At 40.0% G+C, this 8,817-nt stretch overlaps 1 long non-coding RNA gene and 1 pseudogene across 1 annotated transcript; one reads left to right on the top strand and one right to left on the bottom strand.

The window, feature by feature from the left end:
- Window positions 1-839: 839 nt before the first annotated feature.
- On the bottom strand, window positions 840-8,429 carry LOC136165399 (uncharacterized). Its single transcript, XR_010662500.1, has 4 exons — window positions 8,337-8,429; window positions 8,149-8,242; window positions 3,655-3,790; window positions 840-3,205 (listed from the first exon to the last, which is right to left on the bottom strand). It is a non-coding gene; the product is annotated as an uncharacterized lncRNA (long non-coding RNA).
- Window positions 3,647-3,795, top strand: LOC136156527 (U1 spliceosomal RNA; annotated as a pseudogene).
- Window positions 8,430-8,817: the final 388 nt, after the last annotated feature.

The following is an 8,817-nucleotide window of genomic DNA, read 5'->3' on the forward strand; positions in this document are numbered from 1 at the left end:
AAAGAGGTAGGTGGGCTCCAGTTCAGGCATTATAATCAGCCTCCTGTTTGCCTTCCACACTGGAAGTAACAACAGAAGCAGGGTAAATAGCCAGTGTTTGTCTCTTGTAAACGCTTTATGGTAATAGTAGTCATGGCAATCGTCAAGGTAATAATCATGGCAAGAACAAAGAGGGGCCAAACCCTGTTTGAGTAAAGGATTAAGGGATCTCTGCTCCTCCCTCTTTGGAGACAAGGGAGACACTGCACATGTGCAGAAAGGCTCCTTGTGGGTCTAAAGTCAGAGTCTTGCTTCTCCCAGAAGCGTTCACTTTGAGATCCATCTTGGCTGAGGGGTGTGAGTACGCCCAGTGGGGAGTCTCAGGGCAGGTCAGGTGTGTTAAAAGAAACCAGATAATTGGCCTGAAGGAAGGCAGAGACCCGGAAGAACTAACCTATACGAATGACATAACTGGCTCTTTACTGTGCGCCTCCTCACTAGGGGAGCGCCCACACCCTTCCTCTCCGGGCGTGCATCTCTGCCTTGCTTCTGTCTTAACAAACCATTTCTCTGTGCTCTCCGACTTGTGCTACGTCTCTAATAATAAACTTTGTACCTACGTTTATGGTTTCTGCCTCCGTGATAAATGTGTTTTTCACTGGGGGCAAAGATCCAGGGGAAAAGAGCTTCTAGCCTCTAGCCCTTGCTGGTCTGGTGGCTAGAATTCCTGGTTCTCATCCAGGCTACCCCGGTTCAATTCTTGGGCAGAAAATTAAGATCTTGTGGAGGGCTCGGCGGAGTAGATTCTGAAAAAAGGACACGGACAGCCTCTCTGGGAAACTAACAAAACTTTACTTCTATGGCGAGTCGTTTTACACATGAAAGCAAGGGGATAGCTTACAAAAAACAAGGTTACACAGATAAAGCTTGAGCAAGTACAAAGTTGATAACTGCAAGTTTACAAAGTTTATGAGACACATAGACTCTATTTTCTCAGGATTAAAAGACAATCTGTTTTCCTCAAGGCCAGTTTGTTATTCTCAGTACTATTCTCATGGAGTGTAAGAGCTCTATGTGCAGGAAATGTTTCTCAGGGCAAAACATCAAGACATGCCTGGCGGTCCTGGCCCTTCGCCAGTTCCTTGTGAGGACCTTCTCCTCAAGGCAGGCTCCTAATATCCCTTAACATTTCCTCCTTTTCTTTTTTAGTGTTAGGACTGCAGCTATCATTTTTATTTTATTTATTTATTTATTTTTTATCATTTTTATTTTTGTATCTTGGGTTTGGGAGGATCTGATCCAGAGGCATTGGAAGCCTATAATACCAACACATATAATGAGAATTATTAGAACATATGAGACAATATGAGAAGACGAAAATCAAGATCGAGGGTCTAGTGATGAAAAGGTGGAGGTTAATGCATCATAAAACTGCAAACTATATAATTCTGGGGGTAAGTTAGAATAACTGTCACTTATTTGTTTCTTCAATTTTTCAATATTAAGACTCATGTTAGTTTTTTCTAATTGCAAATGAGCTTTAATCGTGTCCCAAGGGTACTCAGAGGCGTTGTAGGGTAAATTAGTAATACAAAAGTTTGTAAAGTTTCAAAGACATTTCAGTTTGAGTTGTAATTGTAATCGATTTACTTGATCTCCTACATATAATAAAGCATCCTATATTTTATCTAACTGGGCCTGGATTTGCTGATCCATTTTTGCTTGTTGTGCTCACAGCTCATGGGAATCTTTATGCCATGAAGTGATGAACTCATGATTTTGGATAGAATTATATAAGGCCATGCCTGACTCAGTGCCAAGAGACACGACTGTTATGAGGCTAATAATGCCTAATATAATCTAACCGACAAAGTGTTTAGTTCTTTTGACAACTCTTTTTAGTAAAAATGATAGAAACATAGAGTCAGACCATGGTTCATCAAAAGAAACAGGTATCCATAATTCTGCTTTCTGTTTCATAAGAAAATTCCCTCCCTACTATGATTGAAAGGTAAACTATGGTTCAAGCAAGTGTAGAGTTTACAGTTTGTGCAATTGACGAGTTGCGTGGAGTTTATAATGATGAATTTTCCTATAGCAAACAGAAAAGGGGGGTGTACACATGCTTGAATGAACCCAGTGACATTATAAGTGATAGTATAGTTTTGGGGATCTGAAATACGAGCATGTCTTATAAGGGTAGCAAATTGGTGTAAAGAGGCAGGTATTCTCCAGATGTGCCAATTCTTAGGCCCGAGTTGAGGGTGGATCATATGGGGCCTGGGTGGAGAAAGGCCACCATTATACCAATTGAGGATATCATTCTGTTGATGCCGTAGTCCCCCCAAAGAATGATTAAATCTAATATTTTTGTCCCATTGCAAGTTCCCTCTTCCCATTCAGAGCAATTAGCAAACATTTCATGTGGTCCCCAATCAATAAAGGTAGCATTCAAATAACGAGATATTTTCCCAATAATTCCCTGGCAGTCAGACCATAATAATGGAAGGCCTTGATGTTTTCTTTGCCAGGATATTGCTTCACAGGGAGGTTCCTCAGGTAAAAATAAAGCGTTTGTACTGTTAGAAATTCGCCCATGATAATATTTTTTAGATTGATTTAACAGAAATGAAGCAGCAGCAAAAAAACCCAACCTAAAACCTATGCCACTGTTATAGGAATAACCCCACCATTGAGGAAATATAGACATGCAAGGAGGACTTGCACTGAAGCAAATAGGTAAAAGCTTATACCCTATGGATATATTGACTGCTTTCCCCTCTTGATCAGGGTGAGTAGGTCCAGCTCTAGACCATGGAGGAGGGAAGTGTTGGCTATCATTAGTTAAGACCAGAGGGCTAGGTTCATTCCAATCAACAAATTGCAACAAAGGCGGAGCAGGAATGGAAATCCAGTATGTATAATTAGCATTTACCACCGATGTACAGGACAATACAGCTAGCATACCCAAGAAAAGTTTATCAGGAGTTAAAGGGGTTCCGGTTTCTTTCAGTACATCTTTAGCTTTCCTTGTCACGTTCTTTATCTGTGCCCACGTGGGGTACGCTTGAGCTGGAGCTGTTCTCCTCCTTTTCTGTTGTTTCTCTTCCTCCAGTGACATTGTGGCCATTCTTTTGGTGATGTGGGTCACCCATTTTTTTGTTCCCGAGGGATCTTGGTTGTTGAGGACGTATATACCGCTGCGGAGCCTAGACATCTTCTCCATCTGTAGAGACAAGACCATATCCTCTGCCTAGGAGCTTTAATACCCCTGGCTTCCAGTTATTGAATCGCTTAACCCAAACATCCAAATTCAAAAATTGCTCAGAAACATTAGTCTTGGACATATTCAAGAAATGTCTTTTGTCTCTAGTCATCTTTTCTGAAGATTCGTTCAAAAAATTTATGGTAAGTAAAGTAAGAGGTAAATATCCTTTTGAGCCATATTTTGTATAGAGTGTTCCCTCTTTTAATTTATTTAAAGTTAATTTAAGGGTCTTATGGGCCCTTTTGATAACGGCTTGCCCCTGGGGGTTATAAGGGATTTCACGAAGATGAAGGATGTTCTAATCCAAAAGAAAGGTCGCAAAACCTTTTGAAGTAAAAGTGGGACCGGTATCACTTTTCAAGGTATGAGGTAGGCCCATCATTGAAAAAGCGGACAAAAATACTTACCTGGCAGGGGAGATACCATGATCATGAAGGTGGTTTTCCCAGGGCGAGGCTTATCCATTGCATTCTGGATGTGCGATTTCCCCAAATGTGGGAAACTCGACTGCATAATTTGTGGTAGTGGGGGACTGCGTTCGCGCTTAAAAAAAAAAAAAGAGAGAGAAAGAAAAAGCCGATAAACCCTGGATAGTTGCTTTGGTTGACTTAGAAGAGGCAGGAACAGCCCAAATGAAACTTGAATGTCAATTACAACAAAAAGCAGAGAGGTACGGGGTAAAGAAAAGTGGGTAAAATCAGCTTGCCATAATTCATTAGGATGGAGGCCACGAGGATTAGCTTCTGATGGTGACATCCATTGATGTAATGGGGAACATACAGAATAAGACCGCACAATATTGCGTGCCTCAGATAAAGGAATATGATAGTGGCCATGTAGGCGGTTAGCATTGGTATGAAGAAGCTCCTGTTCTTCTTTTGGAGAGGAGAAGAAAGCATTTATTAATTTATTAACCTTATTGTTTCCAGCTTCAAAGGTCCAGGAAGGCCTGAATGAGCACGGATATGTGTAATATAGAAAGGGCATAAACATGATTGAATGAGAGTCTGAACAGACAAAAACAATTGAGTCAATTCCAAATCGGAAGAAGAAAGTGGGGCTGTGACAAAATTAGAAAACATGGAGGCAATGTATAGTGAATCTGTAAGTATATTAAAGGCGGAAGGCTTGCACTCTAGTAGAAGATATAATGCATAAAGTTTAGCTCTCCGAACAGAGGAAAAAGGACTTTTTATTCGTTTCATCCACTGAGGACCCACTATTCCAGAATATCTTTGTTTACTTCCATCTATGTAATAGGTAGATGCTTCTGGAATAGGGGTTTCAGATATGATGGAATTAACAACAAAAGGAGTTGTTTTTAGAAAGTCCCAAAGTTTACCTTTAGGCAAATTTGGAAGTAAAGTCCCTTGGAAATTAGAAAAGGCAATCTGTATCATAATGTTATTTTGTAATGCTGCATTAAATTCTAACTTTGAAATAGGGATGCATATACCATCAGGATTATATCCAGTTAATGTCTGTGTATGAGCATGGCCCTGATGGACAATAGTACCAATAAGTTCAAGGTAAGAGACAATTTTCTTGGCCTGTTTTGAATGGAGATATACCCATTCTAATGGACAGGTTTTTTTGTGTGATATAACAGCAGTAGGAGATCTAATAATGGGAAAAACATATAAAAAAATTGGAAGATCAGGTTGGACATGACGAATGAAGGCTTTAGCAATACGTTTTTTTTTACTAATTTTAATTTCTGTTTCACCTCAGAGGTCAGGTGGCGAGAACTATTTAAGTCTGAAGGTCTTTCTAGGGTTTTAAAAAGATTTTGCAAAGCATATGTGGGAATGCCCAGGGAAGGTCGCAACCAATTAATGTTGCCTAACAATTTTTGAAAAATCATTTAAAGTCTTTATGAAATCCATTCTAATGGACATTTTTTGTGGTTTTACTTTGTTTTTTGTTAACAGATAATCTAAATAATTAAAAGCTTCTGTACATTGGATTTTTTCTTCTGATATGATTAAACCATGATTTTGTAACTGCTGAACGGTGTTTGAAAAAATCTTGTCTAACTGGAGCTGTGAAGTGTTGGCCAGCAGAATATCATCCATATAGTGTATAATATAAGCGTTAGGGTATGTGTCCCTCATGGGTTGCAAAGTTTGGGCAACAAGATATTGGCAGATGGTGGGGGAATTTTTCATACCTTGAGGTAAAACTTTTCAATGATATCTCTGAACAGGATAAATATTATTTGTCGTGGGAACAGAAAAGGCAAAATGTTGTCTATTTTCCTCATGAAGAGGCAGTGTAAAAAAGCAGTCTTGAAGATTTATAATGATAACAGGCCAATTTTTTGGAATCATAGCAGGATTTGGAAGACCAGGCTGCAATGCTCCCATGGTTACCATGGTGTATTAACATTGCGCAGGTCAATAAGTATTCTCTATTTACTTGACTTCTTTTTAATAACAAATACAGGAGAATTCTATGGAGAAAAAGAAGGTTCAATTCTCCCATAATTCAATTGTCCCTTCATTAAATCCTTTAAAGCTGCTAATTTTACTGCAGTCAGGGGCCACTGGGCAGTGCATATAGATTCATTAGATCTCCATTGTAGACGTAGTGGCGATAACTCGGTGGCCCTGATCAAAAAGGTTCATTAACTACAAGTCTTGCTTTAGTTTGTTGTAAGAAATTTTGGCCCCAAAGATTAATAGGAACTTCCGTAATATAGGGTTTAATGTAAACTGTAATTTGGTCTGAACCATGAGCTTATAAATAGAAAACATTTTTAGAAGTGGTCAAAGAATTAGCTTCTTTTACATCAATTTTTCTATTAGAAGCTGGTCATATGGGCCATTCTGGGGGCCATTCAGAGCGGCGTATAATGGAGATAGATATTTGCTCCAGTGTCTAACATATCTTCAAAATTTTTTCCCCAAATATTAAGTCGTAATATGGGTTTTTCGAGTTCGTGTAATAAAGTAGTTAATCCTGAAGTAATGTTAGTGCTTCTGAAACCCCCCGTTCTGGTAGTAGTGGAAGTCTTTTGTGGTTTTATATATGGTAAGAGAAGCAATTGAGCAAACTTATCACCTTTTTGTAAATATAAATTCTGGGTGACTTGAACCATTATTGAAATTTTCCTTATGTCATCTTTACCAATAACTCCAGTCATGACCGTGAGAACTTGCATGGTACAGCTGCTGCGACTTAAAATCAGTCCCATGGTCTGAGAGGGTATCGGGCCATAATAATCAGTGTTGATTTTATAAGGGGAATTTATTACCAAAAGTTCCGTATCTTTAGGACAAGGAATATCAACACAAGTACTACGTTGTGTAGCTGCCTGCAACTGAAGAATATTAGGAGGATTCCCTTCTCTGTGTGCGGGGCTGAAGGGTAGCCCCGTTTTTATATTCCGACTGGCAATCTCTTTTTGTAATAGTGGATTCCCCGCTTTGTCATATTTTAACTTGTATTTATTTAGCTAATGATTTCCTTTTTTGCATCGCGGGCAAGGTCTGGGAGGTTTCCCTTTCTCTTTGAAATTTATAGCAGTAGGAGGCTGCCTTGGTCTAATGGGGAGATGGCACTGCTTTTTTATATGGCTGGGCTTCCCGCAATTAAAACATTTTAAATTTATAACCTTTTGTGCAGCGAGAGTTTTCATGGTTGCAACTATAGCCCTATGCTGAATGGAGCCAATGTTTCGACAGACTTTCATATAATCTATAATAGATCTGGTTTCTCGAATTGGCCAGATTACATTTTGATAATCCTCATTAGCATTGTCAAAGGCCAACTGTTTTAGCAACTTCTGCTGCAAATTAGCATCCTTAATGGATTTCTTTATAACGTCTTTAAGTTTTCCTAGAAATTGGGCGTATTCTTCCCATGGTCCTTGAAATATTTTAACAAAAGACCCATCAGACAGAGCATTGTTAATCTTTGCCCAGGCACGCAAGGAAACCTCCTTTATCCGATATACCTTGGGTGGGGCAGTATTCTGATTGAGCCCTACCTTAGCCATAGTGCCAGTTCCTGTTAAAATGTCAAAAGTTAGTTGAGCAGGATTTCTATGACTTTGTTGTTCCTGTAAAATTTCTTTTGCCTCATCATTAACCCACATTTACCACTGCAACAATTGTTGAGGTGTCAAAACCATTTTACCTACAGCTGCAAAGTCGGCAGGAAGCCAATGATCCGCCCAGTTCCGAAGGAATTCAAGACAGTATGGAGAAGTGGGCCCATAAAGAGTGCATGCTTTTTTGAAAGCAGAAACTAAAGTAAAATCAGCAGGGTTCCAAGTAACATGACCTGGTTGTGGTTGGTTAAATACAATGGGGAATGCGCGTTTAATTAGGTCAAAGCATCAAGGGAAACACGCGAAGGGAGCGTTAGAGCAGGAGCTGACGGAAGAGCCGTGCTAGGGAATTCCTTCGGCAGTGGGGGAAAATGACTTTCAGTTTTAGGAGGCCAAAAATCACAAACAGCAGATGGCTGTTTGTTCTCATGGCCAACATCAGTGGGTCCCTTCTGATTAAAAAGAACATTCTTATGATGTAAAGCACCTTGCATATCCTTTTCATCTAATTCATATTCATGCAAAGATTGCACCATTTCTACTTCTACATCAGCCCTTTTGCCATCAGGTTGTTTGATAACGGTCTGAACCAATGCCTAAGTAACCGACCACAGGGGAGGAATTTGAGCATCTTGGCGATATGCAGTTAAGACTTTGTTTTGGACATGTTGCCATACCTGTTTATCTAAAGTCCCTTCCTCAGGAAACCAAGGATTGTATTCTAAAACAAGCTGATAACACTCAGTCAACTGATCAACAGAAATGTTAGTGCCGAATTGCTTCAGAAAATGATGCATAAGTGAAACAAAAGGTATCTTACTTGCCTGGTGTCCCATTGTCTGCTTACCTCCTTCTGTAGGAATCTTTCTCCGTGTTCAACTTGTCGTGACTTCGAGGTCCCACGTTGGGCGCCACTTGTGGCGGGCTCGGCGGAGTGGATTCTGAGAAAAGGACACAGACAGCCTCTCTGGGAGACTGACAAAACTTTACTTCTAAAGGAGTTGTTTTATACATGAGAGCAAGGGGATAGCTTACAAAAAGCAAGGTTACACAGACAAAGCTTGAGCACGTACAAAGCTGATAACAGCAAATTTACAAAGTTTATGAGACACATAGACTCTATTTTCTCAGGATTAAAAGACAATCTGTTTTCCTCAAGGCCAGCTTGTTATTCTCACCACTATTCTCATGCAGTGGTAAAAGCTCTATGTGCAGGAAATGTTTCTCAGGGCAAAACATCGAGACATGCCTGGCGGTCCTGGCCCTTCGCCAGTTCCTTGTGAGGACCTTCTCAAGGCAGGCTCGTGGTCTCCCTTAACAATCTCCCTTCACGCCACTGCTCACTGATGCCTCACCGAGATCAGTAGCTCCTTAAGAGATAACATTTCTTTCTCAATCCTGTGAGGGGTCATTATGACCCACTACTCGCCTTATAATGCAGATGTGAACTATGTAAACTGTCAAAACCATGACTCAAAAACAGTACACTGTTGACCTCTACTGCCTGCAACAGTCC

The sequence above is a fragment of the Muntiacus reevesi genome, chromosome 1 (assembly GCF_963930625.1).
Source record: "Muntiacus reevesi chromosome 1, mMunRee1.1, whole genome shotgun sequence".
Taxonomy (NCBI): Eukaryota; Metazoa; Chordata; class Mammalia; order Artiodactyla; family Cervidae; genus Muntiacus; species Muntiacus reevesi.